Consider the following 13,449-nt stretch of genomic DNA (forward strand, 5'->3'; position numbering starts at 1 on the left):
AAGAGGAGACAAAAGCACTGGGTTCTGCTTCCTCGCATGGCAAAGCCACCCCTTTGCCCCACACAGTGATGCAGAGGCTTCGGTGCTTCCCAGGACACATGCCCCAGGCAGCCCCAGCACAAACCATCACCCAAGCCCTGGGGCCAGATCCTGCACACCATCTACAGCAGCCATCTCAGAGGGACCGTCCCCATCGCTGCAACACCCCCAGAGCAGTCGTGCCTGGCCTTGTACCTGGACGCCTAGCCCGAGCAGCCAGCTTCAGCTCCATCTTCCTCTCTGTTTACATCTCTTCCCATTGCATTTTGAAGCACGGGCTGCTAGAGAGAGAAGCCTTGCCAACAGGATGAGATAGCTGTCATAGCTGGGAGCTGACGTGGCTGGGAGAAATCAGGCAGGATTTTCTTTGGCAAATTGGCAAAGAAGAGATGGAGAGGGCTGTCGGGTCTTTAATTTTTTTTCACTTTTTTTTCCTCCCCCACTGCTCAGTAGTTCATTGCTCTCTCGATTTTGAGCAATTTGAAGGCAAACTATGTCAATAAAGAGGTCGAGTACATTCACCAGATTGATGCTGTTTCTCTCCCAGGGACATGCGCAGAGTCCTGCCAGTCCCCTGCTGTCCCCCCGCAGGGTGGGCAGCACCCACTGGGTGGGCCCTTCCCAGCATCTCTGGGATGTGCGTCCTCTTTCCCCTCACCTCTGCACAAACTCAGCCAGAGCGCTTTCCGGGCTAAGGCTCAGTGCCAGCCCCTGCTCCCCTTCGGGGCAGATGAGGCTGCTCAGATAAACAGATTAAAATTTCAAGCAGCCAGAGGTTACGAGGGACAAGAGATGCTTCACCTCCCCGACAAGCTCCTCTCCTTGTCGAGGCGACACAGGGCAACATACCGGAGAGGTGAAATGCCAGAGTTATTTTGAGGACAACGACTGAACAAACCAAAGGCAGTGTTTACCAGCACAGCTCTCTAAGCCCTTCAAAGTGGACGTCATGTTATTCAACACAGCTCTAAGCACTGGACCAGGAGCCGAGGGGAGAGAGGGGAGAAGGTTCAAGGTCCCTCTTTCCCGTGGTCTAATCCTGCAGCTCCAGGCAATCCCACCCTTTCGTCCTGCAGTTCCTACACGTGGACGAGGCAAATGCTATTATTGACCTGGATCGTGGTGGAAGACACAACTGCTTTGTTTTGGAGGAGAAGAGGGAGCAGGATCAGGTGCTGGGATGCAGCAAACCTCGAATTGCTCTGCGAGGACTGGCCCAGGTCCAAGAGTCAGAGGGGAGACAATGCTGAGAAAAGAAACCCAGGCAGGTTGGGCAGTGCGACACAGGCACCGTCAGAGGAAGCGGAGAAGAATAACCAGAGGCCAGGGCTGGGGAAGCGTTTGGAGCAGGCAGATGGAGAGAAGCAACTGGGAAGACATTCGAACCATTTGCAAACCAGAATAAATATGCACAATTCGGAGCTGAGCAGGAGCCTGGCAGGGAAGAAACCAGTGGGACAGCAGAGCCCTCACACAAATGGGCCATGTCAACACATTTTTTCTTGCTTGAGTTTATACTTTAAACCAGAGCGTCAGCAGCTTCACTAGCAAAGGGAAAGGAAAGAATTGCCTCCTGCCATGGTCTCCCCAGGCACAGAGATCCCCACTGGACCCCTGTGCCCCACCATGACCCCAACACAGCTCTAGGAGGCTCATTTCAACAAAGTATTTCTATAGTTCCTCATCACGTTCATCAGAGCAGACTACCACCACCAGTGGACACCAGCCCTTCCTGCGCTCCTCGGAGCCCAAAGTGCTAGAAGCAAACCCCAAACAAGCCCCACACCAATGCCAACCTGCCAACTGGGAGGGCAAGGGCTTGCCCTCGCTCTGGGAGGCTGAGGGGACGTGCGGGGCTCTGCTGGCACAGCCAGCCCTGTGACAGCACCTCCGCACAGCGATACCACGATCCTGCCCATGGGACCTGTCCTCTGCCAGACCATCCAACCTCCCACTAGCCCTGCTCCTGCCGATCCAGGCACCTCGGGAACTCACCTGCCCAAAGACGGTGGTCTCTGGGTTCAAGCAACAGCCTCCCTTACATTCAGTCAGTAGAGAAGGCTGGATGAGAAGCTTGTCTGTGCTACTAGGCTCACTCAGCTCTTGAATTTAAACAGTCCCAAAACTTCAAACAGCTGAGCCCGAATCAGCCGCTAACATGGCCTTTGCCATCCAGGTGACTTGTGTGCTTTCCGTGTTAATGCTCAGCAAGCAGCTTTACAGCTTCTGCCTCTTTGTGTGTCCCAACTAAATGAAGTCCACTGGCATCAGATGCAGCTCCTCTTAGACAGCCTCCAGGTTAAGAAATGTAATTTTAATTTTGAGGGGTGAGACACACAGAGGGCACCCAGCTGGGTAACAGCCACAGCTGCCCTGGTCAGCAGAGTCCCTGGGAGCCCAATGCAATCCCCCCCCGCCCTGGGCAGATGCTGTGCTGAGGTTTCCTACCAGGCACCTGGCTCGCACAGCTGAAATATGCTCTGGGCAGACATGCTGAGCTTTTAGATGAGGAAGGGCCAAGCACAACGCACCCTACTCTGGATCTGTGTGGGATGCATTTCATCTCACAAAGTTTCATTCGGGTTCGTGGTCTAGCAATGAGAAAATTAGGGAAATCAGTCCATCTGAACCAGCATGACCATGTATGTTTATGCAGGCACAGCAGGCTGCAAGCCAGGCACTGGGAATATGGGAAATATGGAAAACTTAAAAATATGCATTTTCAACAAGGGCAGAGATGCCAAAGAATAATTTATGGGTGTGGCCAGATTGTCTGAACATCCAAAAACCTAATGGGCTCGTTTCAGCCCAGAAAACCTGATTTAAACAAATGCAACTGGCAATCCCATAGCGCATACATCACACACACTTCCTTCCAGGAGCAGGGCCAGCCTGAAAAAAAAACATTTTACCATTGCAGCAGGTAGGAAGGCCTGGTGGCAGCAGCACAGGGCTGTCTCTGTGTATGAGCTGGGGGATGCAGGAAGCTTGCGGAGAGCGGCGGCTGTGCAGGCACCCTCCCCAGACCCACAGTGGGGATTGGGGCGGGCAGGTGGTAGCTGACACCCTGGGCGGGCAGCCTGCTGCTCCGGAACGGGTTGGGAGGATCTCAGAAGAGAACTGTGGACAAGAGCCTGTGCATCTGTGCAGCCAGGAGGCTGGTGATCTACCCAAGGGCTGCAAAAAGTTTAACTCTTCGCTTAGGGCTGTTTCCATGTGCTTTGATATATGGGCTGACTACTCCTTTACTGAGGTGTCCCCAAGCCACAGCTGGAGCAGTAACTGCTCTAGTGACAATCTCACGTCACCTCTCAAAGCCACACTGGGCAGCTGCCTGCGCTGTGCTCGTCTGTCCCCAGCAAACCCCCTGTGACCTGCAAGACCAGGGACCCAGCACAGGGTTTGCTACAGAGGCACGGCAGCACCGCAAAACAGAGGTTTCACACACCCAGTGCCAAAAAAGCTCCCGCGGTCTCGTGAACCAGAGATACGAGACCCATGGGGGTCTCTGCCCCAACGCTGACATCCTGAAAGCAGCTCCTTCACACTAATTAGAGCTGGCGGGAGCACCCACACCTCCCCCTCCATCTGCGTAGGGTCCAGGCGAGGGGGGTCTGAGCACCCGCTGCAGGGTCTGAAGAGAGCAGCCTGGAACGGGGCTGGAGCAAACATCCTGTTCGTAATGATTTCCTCCGCACAAGAAATCCAGGGACTTCCTCGCCGAAGGCTGCCCAGCCCCTCCGCTGCGCTGGGCTGCCAGAGCGCACACGCAGCAGCAACCGGAGTTCTCCCTCCTGCTGCCACCTCAAAGCTGTTATCAGTCCCGGGGATTACACGCCATCAGCATTTTAGTTTTTCAGTCCGTAGGCAGTTGCAACTACACTTCGCAGGCACGAGCAAAATTTGCCACTAGCTCCCATTCCTGAGCTATAGGAGCTACACGACCGACTGACGGCTGCCTTCCAGCACAGCCAGAGCCCCGTGGTGTCAGCTCCGACACCACCGCCAAGAAACCAAGCCACCGCGCTGGGCTCATTTGCAGCTCGACAGGGACACACGAGCTGCACGCACAGGAACAGATTTGGGCAGCTGGTTTAAAGACAGAGAAAGGAACCCGCTCTCACTACTTCTCAAAACCTTTGTACCACAGTTTGAGCGCTGCTATTAAAAAAAAAAAAAAGGGCCCTTTTCTCCTATACCTTTAGTGAAACAGCATGAATGAAGATGTCAGCATGCAGAAGCTACATAATCTTTCCCTTTCGAGAAACTTTTGCATTGGCAAAATTAAATTTAAACTTAAATTCGAAAGCAAAAGTCCACTCAAGTTAAAGGGCTTTGCTGGTGACCTTGATTTCTCCCATGGCTCATCCTAATCCTGCCTTTAGGCACAGCAGGACCTGGAAGCATTTTGTAGCCCAAGTGGGAGCAGAGCATGCAGAGGGGGCTGGGGCCCTTTTCTCAGCTGCTCAAGTAATAAGTGACTGCCTGGGAGGAGAGGAAGCAGGGTCCAGTGAGCCTGGGGTTGCCCAGGAGAATAAATATACATACATATGTATGAAACAGCTATGGCTTAAATTAAATGCTCTTAAAGACACAGGTCTTCAATCTGTACCCAAGTAACGGGGCACCACACGTTATGAAAAAGCATTATATGACTTTGCAGCTCAAGACAGCAGATCAGACACTGTGCCAGGAGAATCCCTCCAGCACCTTACACCAGGAGAGGCCCAGAGGGACACTAACTCAGAAACCAAACCAAGGATGGATTAGAGCCCAGCACAGTTTTTGGGTCTGACAAACCAGGAGGGACGTCTCCTGCCCAGGTACCGAAGTCCTCCTGGGTAGGACGGAGAACCTGCTCGCTCCTCCCACCCTGGGCAAAACTGGTCCTGCCTCTTGGGTGTGTTTGAACTCCTAGAACTTTCTACTTTAAAAAAAAAAAAAGGAATTAAAAAAAGCTTATCTTGAAAGGTATTTTTACCAAACACTGCACAGTCGCCAAGGGTGGAACAGCTGATGTCCCTGAACTGAGGTTTGCAATTGAAGCCCAATTAAGAGGAGAGGACACACCCTCAGCCCAGCTCTTACTCATCCGATTGGCATGTCAGAGGGCAGAGGCCCATGAACTGTTCCCTCAGCAGCAGTACTGGAGAAATGCCTCTTCCAGTCAGAAAAGGAGGGGGGGGAGAGAGCCATCAGCTGGGAAAGTTGGGGGCAGCTCGTCTCTGCGGTGGCGGCCCTGGGCAGCCAGGCATTTCCCACGACGCAGCGGGCTGTGCAGGGAGGCCGCCGGGTCCCCTTCGGATGGAGGAGCCCTTGGCTGGCAGCCCAGTCGCTCCCAAGTCACTGGAGGTGGTGGGCGCCTGCGGGCTTTTCCTGTGATTTTTGCCGCTTTTGCAGTTGCATGTTGAATAGCCCAATTGCTCTGGAGTCATAGTGGTGCTCCAGAGCACCCAGGCCATTACTACTTGGGTGCACGCCATGCTAAGCACTGCAACCACCCACCTCCCGCGGAGCCCTGAGCATCAGCTCCGGCAGGCACGGGAGGTTGTCTGTGCCCCCGGGATCTGTCTGCCCCCAGATCCACTCTGCCTGGCCCAGAAACTGCTTCAAAACTGAAGTACTTCAGCAATTTCCTCTCCTAATCTGCAGCAGAGGGTTTCATTTTGTTTGTTTAAGCAGCTGCCTGCCGCCAGGGAGAAGGTAACCCACAGCATCCTGCTGCCACGAGAGCCTCCATCGCCCACGCGCAGCCTCGTGGCTCTGCCACCTTCACGGGGTAACTTAGAGGCATCCTTGCCACCCACAGCAGAAAGCACCCTCTGGCACAGCTGCCAGCTCTCCTGCCTTGTATTGACACGGAGCGACTGGGGAGAGAAGAAATGTAAATGCGGTAAAGTAAATGGTGCTCCATTTATAGACCGAGCTGGTCAAGGCGAATGCTTTCCAGGGTGCCCCCTTGCCACCCACCGCACCCGTTCCACCTCCCCTCTCTCCAGGATGCTGAGTGGGCAGAAAGGTTCTGGGGGGATGCTGCTTTTAGCAGTGGTCGCTTCCATCTCCGTGCTCTCCGAGTTCGAGCAGGACAAGGAGGAGCAGGGTGCGCGACAGCCGGCCTCAGCCACGCTTGTCATCAGCGGTTTCGGTCCTTCCCCGTGCAGATCTGCCATTGCAGGGAGAGAGCACCAGGAGGAGGGTGGCAGGTCCCCAGGCTGCCACCATGCACGGACCTAGGAGGGAGAGGCAGGAGGAGGGTGCCGGGGCCAGACGTGCCCGAGTGGGTATGGCAGCAGGGAACGCTGGGCTTTCCTGGCATCGCCCACCCGCTTACTGGAAAAGCGGAAGAAATGCGGCAAACAACAACCGCTCCTGTGATTCAGGGGCAGCGTGGCAGGGCAGGGGGCAGAAATCCTTCGCATTCAGCAAAAATGCAACAAAGGGAAGAGGAAAAAAGAAAGAAAAGAAAAAAAAAAAAAGAGAGCAAGCCTGAGCAAGTTGGGGGCCCCCAGCTGCCTCCAGGCTATCCTGGTGCTGCAGAGAGAGGAGACGACCTGCCTGACATGGAGGGTAGGTGGGAGTACGGTACAGAACAGTTAACAGGGTCTCCCGTCTACAACCACCCGACACCCCCAGGCACTGCAGCAGCGCCCCCCCCCGCTGCCACTGCAGTCACCCTGCCTGCTGGGCTGATCTGCTGAGTCAGTGATGCTGCGAGCAAAGCCCACCCTTCTTCCCATGCACCCAGGTGATGGACATCACTGCCAAAGCCACCTCACACTGGAGGCACTGGCTTGCTCAGCCCCGCGACAAGCACGGGGGAGAGAGAGGACCCCGCTTGTGCTACTGTGCGGGAGGGAAGGGGGAAAGAAACCCCCTTACGGTGGATTTTACAAAGCTGCTTTTCAGCAAGAGAGCAGGCCCCACTTTACTGTAAGGGGATTGCCCAAAGGGGGAAGTCTGGATCCTCCTCCCACCGCAGCGAAACTGGTGGCTGGGAGGCGAGAAGGCAGCTGAGGCAGCGCTCCGAGGCAGCATCACCGTGGGCAAAAACCGCGAGGCACGTACCGCTGCCCGAATTTCAACAGACGGCCGCGTTGAGTAACAGCCGCTGCCTTTGCAGCTGCGGAGCCCTTCCCTTCTCCCCACCGGCCCCCACCGCAGCCCCTCCAGCGGGGCACGGGCAGGTCGGTCCCTCCCACAGAGCCCCCAGCCCCACGGGGATGGCTCGCCGAGCTCCCTGCGCCGCGGCCGCCGAGGGCGAAGGCTTCGGCCACAAAAACCCGGTGCCGCCCTTCCACCATCGGAAGGGGACTCGCAGCCTGCAGCGCCTTCCTCACCCTTTTTTACCCCTTCAGAGCAAACACGCAGGCGGGCACCCCCCTCCCGGGCAGCACGGCAGAAGCCCACCGTAGGAACAGCACCCCTGCGTGCACTGTGCTCCAACCCACCCAAAATGTTTCCTGGCTTCGGCGGGGGACAGTCTCCCTGCAGGGCAGGAACTGGGGTTCCCAGAGACCCCTCACACAGCCCGCACCGGCACCATGGCACCCGTAGCAGAGGATGACTCCCCTGGCACCGCAGGCAGAAGGCAGGAGGGCTGGGAGGAAACAGTCTAGACCAGGGTACGGAGGAGTCACGGCAAGGCGGGTCTCTCCTCCCGGCATTTGGATCACTTGGATCACCCGCCGTGGGCAAGACAGGCTCCTTCCTGAGCCCTGCAGGAGCGGTGGGAAGTCGAGAGCCCAGACAGTCTCTAGGGCTTTTGGTATCGACTCAAGAGGCAGAGGAGACAGAGCAAGTCCAGGAAAGCATCCTCCTACAGCCCTCAGTCCTGGTACTAGAAGAGCAGAAAGTTTCCTGCCCCATTACCTGCAACGGTTGTCCACTAGCTACCGAACGCCAGCTTTCCCATCCACTTCTTCAGTATCAAAGTCACCCAGCAGCTTGCTGGTGGCCATCCCACACTACTGCTCAGCCCCATAATCAACGTGACGTGGAAAATAAAGGACAGAGGCAACAGCTAGCTCTGTTCTCAAACTCTGCGTGTTACTGCAGCAGTCTGAGAAGATTCGGACAAGGTCAGGAGCATCTGGAGCGGGGGCCAAGATCTGCACAAAACCCCTGGAGGGGATGCCCCTAGTTCAGCAACACTGGCTGTAGCAAATACAAAGTGTAGCACAAAGAACATAGATGGCCATTTGCCCCAAAGCCACCCAGATAAATGATGGATCCAGACCTCAAGCTCCACCCTGAGACCACTCCGTGCCAGAGGCACACAGGCAAAGCCTAATCCCGCACGCAGAGCGGCCATCTGGGACATGGACGGTAACCTCCAGATGTACCCTGAGATGCCAGCACCGCTTCTGCAGCCCAACTATGGCCTGGACACATAGGGAGGCCAGGGACTCTCCCCATGAACAGCTTCTATCCAGCCCTGCTTATCTCTCGGGGCTTCTGCCTGCACCCAACATCTCCAAACACCCAAGCACAGGGTGAAGAGCCACCCCACTTGGCTCCATCCCCTGTCCCTCCAAGCCCAGCACAGCCCCTGGGCTGATGGGCTTGAGCCCATCCTCGTGGCTCCAGCAAAACCTATGGACACATTTCTACTTGCCAGGACTAAGAAAGGGGATTCAGCTTCTGAGCGACACAAACCCCAGAGGACAGAGCCGTTCCTTGCTGGTGGAAAGAACACAGTGATATATTTAGGCACGGTCAAGGAGCACGTCCTTTACTCCATCTGTTTGACATCTGAACCCAAGTTCTGGTGGTTAACAGCAAAGCTATGCTGTCCTGCTGGCTGCCAGAAGAGGCAAGACGAGCAACGCCGGATCAGCCCTCCCAGGAGCAGCTCCCCTCTTCCCCCCATAGCACAGGACCACAGGGGCTGGATTTGGGGAGCACCACCTTGGTTTTTAAATATGATTTGGTCAGATCTACTCTCTCCTTTAAAAATCAAGGGCCATGCTGGCCAGTGAAGTTCTGTTTGCAAGCATGTCGAGTCTCCCCCCAGTATCTCAGCCAGCCTTGCCCTGCTCTGACTGAAGTCCAAGGATTAAGTTTACATTACGGAGCAGAGGGAGGAGGTGGATCTCATTCCTACGCCCACTTAACTTGGCACTTTCCCCACCACCCTCCGGCCCAACACTTTTCACCCAACACATGCCAAAGGGCTGGAAGAAAACGGGGAACAGATTACGCCAGCGTTGCTTGTAAGCCAGATGGGCTGACTCAAAGCAAGGCTGAGCTGCTCCAGCTATTTGCTGGGGGCTGAAGACAGGGCAAGACGCTACAGCAGCCTACTACGCACCGAGGACACACGCCATCCTTCCCAACCTCATTTCTAGAGCCCCAGCGTGCCACAAACACAAGAGGGGACGAACACCCAAGAACCACCGGCACCTGAAAAAGCCACCAGCAACGCACTCCCCTCCAGCTACAGCCAGCCCTCAGCACACACTGGAGAGGCCATAAAACAATACAGAAGCCACCAGAAGCCTCTTTGCTGCCACAGCAGAGCACAAACGTCAACAGCTTGTCTGACATGGCAAGTATGCTGTAGGTGGAAGCGAAATAATTAGCTCTCTGTAAGAGAGTGCTCCAAGCTTGCCAATTTTCCCATACAGACAAGGACACTATTCAGAGACTTTAAATATAATAAACCTTTTCTCCCCCCCCCCTTTTCTGAACAAAATAACCTACAGAGAAAAATATTTGAAATTAAAAAAAAAAGTCTGTCCCCATAATGAGTGGGGGGAAAGAAGATGCAGGGCAGCAAGTGAGGAAACCCAAGGCTTACAGACTGTCAGAGTGGGAAAGCTTTATTGTGAACAAAGTCAGATAACACTGCATACTCCTCCTGAAATGCGGAGCTCCCTGCTGATCACAGAGAAACTGAGGATAAGTTCTTCACATCTAAGTCATTCTGAGATTACAAAATATTTCCTTGAACTACCCCCCCACAGGTTGGCAGAAATATTCCCATTCCTACTGAAATTTTGGCAGAACAAATCAAAACTCCTTTTAGTTTAACCAAATGGTTTTGACGTTACAAAAAGCATCCTTCCCCTTGCTAGAATCACACAGGGCATTTAGTTTCATTGGACAAGGGCTGATATCCGACCCCTTTGAATTCACCATCCCGACCTACTAACCGGCATCCCAGATGGATGAGAATCGAAGAACGCCCGTGGCCAGCGAACGCAAACAGCTACGAGATGCAGAGCAGAGAGGGTCAGCACAGCCACAACGAGGCAGCAGTACCTGGGATGCTGAGCGCTGTGGGAAGGGTTAATGGATACACACACAGGCTCAAACATGAGCACTCTCTTCAGGGACCAGACCACAACTGGCTCCAAGTGCTCAGGGCTCTCGGTGTCGTACTCAAGGGATGGCAAGAGGAAGGCCAGCGCTCTTGTTTACTATAGAAACCAGAAAAACTCCCAGGCGATGGCTCTCTGCCCGGGCACGGGGCAAAGCCTTTGCTCCTTGGAGGGCTGTGACTGGGATCCCCCTTCTCTCACCAGGTTAATCAGTAATTAGAGGCCACGCAGTTTATCAAAAGCATTTGTTACTGGATGGGCAACAAAATGCAGAAAATCCTTTCAAATATAAATAGCTAAAAGCAACAAGTTGCTTCTTCATCAGTGGGAAGATTTGCCAACATCAAGCACCCCAAGTTTGTGCCAGCATCTAAAATAGATGATGCATTTCAGATGGGCAGAGTTCACCGTGAGAGCTGGAGTTTGACCCAGGACAAGTTTCCTAGTGGCTTTTATTAACGGCCAGCAGTTCCAACACAGCCTCAAAGCCTCACCTGGCCGGGAGGACAACTTGTTGAAGGGGTAGCAAAGGACTTTACAAGTTTTCAACTCCTGCCTGGCATCTCCTAGAAATGATTATTTGTTCTGATCATCCCCAAATTCAGAACACAAGGTGTCTGGATTCACCACACAAGACAAGAATATTGCTATTTAACTGTTTCAGCGAGAACTTTGAAGTCAATAGAAACCACCCCAAGCCATAAGGTCTGCAAAAGGCCATCCCTCCCTCCCAAATGATAATTTTCAGGCTCTATCTGAAATAAAGTAGTCTAAACCTGTAATCTATCGCTCATTCCAGGGCATAGGCTGAAGCTACGTTTCAAGGTACTGTCTCCTATACACAGGTAGTTCATAAATATTCATTTATATGCAAACATTGTTCCTTAGCATTTCCCTTGGTAAGACAGCCAAGTGGGAACGTGGCTTATTGCAATTCACTTTTAAACAAAGTTTTAAAGTGCTTTGAAAACTGATTTGCCTATAGGCTTCTCGTCTGCTGTTCTCTTTTCATAAAACTATGGCCTTATGGTTATAACCCTGGACTGGGATTCAGCACATAAGACTTATTCCCAAGTACTATTTACCTGCTGAGTAAACTTCAGGCAAATTCTTGTCTGTGCCTCCACTCTCCCTTCTAATAACCAGGATAATGACACCAGGTCTCTTTTATAAAAGCATTCCATGGTGTATAGATGACAAGGATATGTAATCACAAGGCACTATTATTGCTTCAGTAACCTTTCTTGCAACGTTATCCTATACAAAGGATAGTAGACAAAGGCTTCTATTCTAGTTTGCATTGTCATGTTGCTACCTGTAGAAGCGCTCTTGAACTCGGCTGGGCTATGGTAATTTGCCTGCCGCATAAGTCTTTCTTGGTGGTTGATCAAAATCACTCCATTTCCATCCCTGCTTTAAGGGAAAGCCCCAGTTTTACCCAGACTAGGATTTCCAGCAACTTGCCAGGAGTCTGAATGCTAAAGCTCACGTTCACAAGACGGAGCAGATACGTTGATCCCATGCAACCCACTGCCCAGCTTTACAGCGGAGGGGAGGGCAGAAGATGACTTAGACCTCCATGTCTTGGGGAAAGGCAGTAAACAACCTGCACAAGGGTGAGGCAGGGAGAAGCCTTGCTGCTTCGCAGGCAGGCAGCGGGTGGCAGGGAGGGGAGGGAGGATGCCACCCAGATGGCCGCTCCGCAGCATCCCAGGTGGAGAAGACACAGTCCCAAGGTTGGAGCAGAAGTCATAACCCACTCAGGTCAATTATGCTACTCCGAACAGCAAATTGCTCGATGCTGGAAGCCCAGGGAAGTGTCAGAAAAACCACCGGGCTGCATCGCTTTTTCCAGTCCTGGCCAAGATGATGTGCATCCAGCTGACTCCAAGGACAGGGAGGGGAGACAGTGATAACCCTGCCACGCTCCCAGCCTCCCGGGGCACAGCGATGCCGTGTCCTGATGCAGACGTCTGCCCACATCTGTTCCTCGCCTACCTACCCTGCAGAAGTTACTGGGGTTGTTTTGCAGTTCTGCCCAAATTCTGGACTGGTAGGAATTTAGAAACCGGTCCAGCAAACACCACCCCCACGCCGGTTTGCCCAGCGGGGCTTATCCTGCAGCAGCTCACGGGTACCAGAGCCCAGCCCTGCCAGCAGCACAGCGCTGCGTGCTCTCGGGGGCTCTCGGGGTGCAGCCAAACCTGGCATGGCTTTCAGTTTCTGCAGCTGGGGGAAAGGAGGGGAAAGAAAGGAAAGGGTTGTTTCTCTAGGATGCTGGCTAGCTGTTTAACAAAGTTTGCAGGTTTGGGATCATTTTGTTTTTCTGGGTCTCTCCTCTGGTACGCTCAAGCAATACGCATAGTTTGACACTCGCGAGCTGCGAACAACTGTTCGAGCACTTTGGGGGGAAGTTTGGTACAAAGCTTTAGGAACACGAGGCCAAGCAGGAAGGGCCAGTTTAGACCGCAACTCTCCTGCCAAGTGAAATTTTAAAGGGACACGAATAGCCCTCGGATTCCTCAGGGACAGATAACTGAGAAGCCTGGAGAGCCCTGCTCTGGTACAGTATTCATGCAAAAGGCTCCCCTGTGGGCATCCAGCCAGAGCCCAGGCCGCTCACCCTGCCAGACATCCCTGCAAGATACAATAACCTCCCTTTGCTAAGGGAAACCTTAGGGAATCTGATACTGTTATCAGCTTTCTTTTTTTGTTTGTTTTAAAGAAAAGGTATTTCCAACTTAAGAGAATTAAAAGCTGCGGATGCTTCACATAGCCCAGCAGTCTACTGCATGGGATAATGAACATTTCTTTATGATACAGGATTTTCAAGAATGCCCAAATCTCCAGTCAACATCCATATCAAAGGGGTAGCAATCCAAAAAGTCCCTGGCTAAACAGGTCAGGGCTTGCCCACAGAAAATGCAAAACGCTTTTTTAAGGGAAGTACAAAGACTAGCTACAAAGCTGGTGTCTATCTGCAAACTATACGAGTTACATACCCACACAGCGGGCCAGTGAGAAGAAACTCTAAGCTGATTAAATTAACCATCACCAAAATGCTCCAGCAAGGCAGAGTTACCTGCAT

General features: G+C 53.3%; 1 protein-coding gene across 2 annotated transcripts in view; it reads right to left on the minus strand.

The window, feature by feature from the left end:
* Positions 1–13,449, minus strand: part of STK10 (serine/threonine kinase 10) — a 49,963-nt gene that overhangs the window by 19,352 nt on the left and 17,162 nt on the right. The window lies entirely within an intron of this gene.

The sequence above is a fragment of the Haliaeetus leucocephalus genome, unplaced genomic scaffold (assembly GCF_000737465.1).
Source record: "Haliaeetus leucocephalus isolate CR32 unplaced genomic scaffold, Haliaeetus_leucocephalus-4.0 Scaffold656, whole genome shotgun sequence".
Lineage (NCBI taxonomy): Eukaryota > Metazoa > Chordata > Aves > Accipitriformes > Accipitridae > Haliaeetus > Haliaeetus leucocephalus.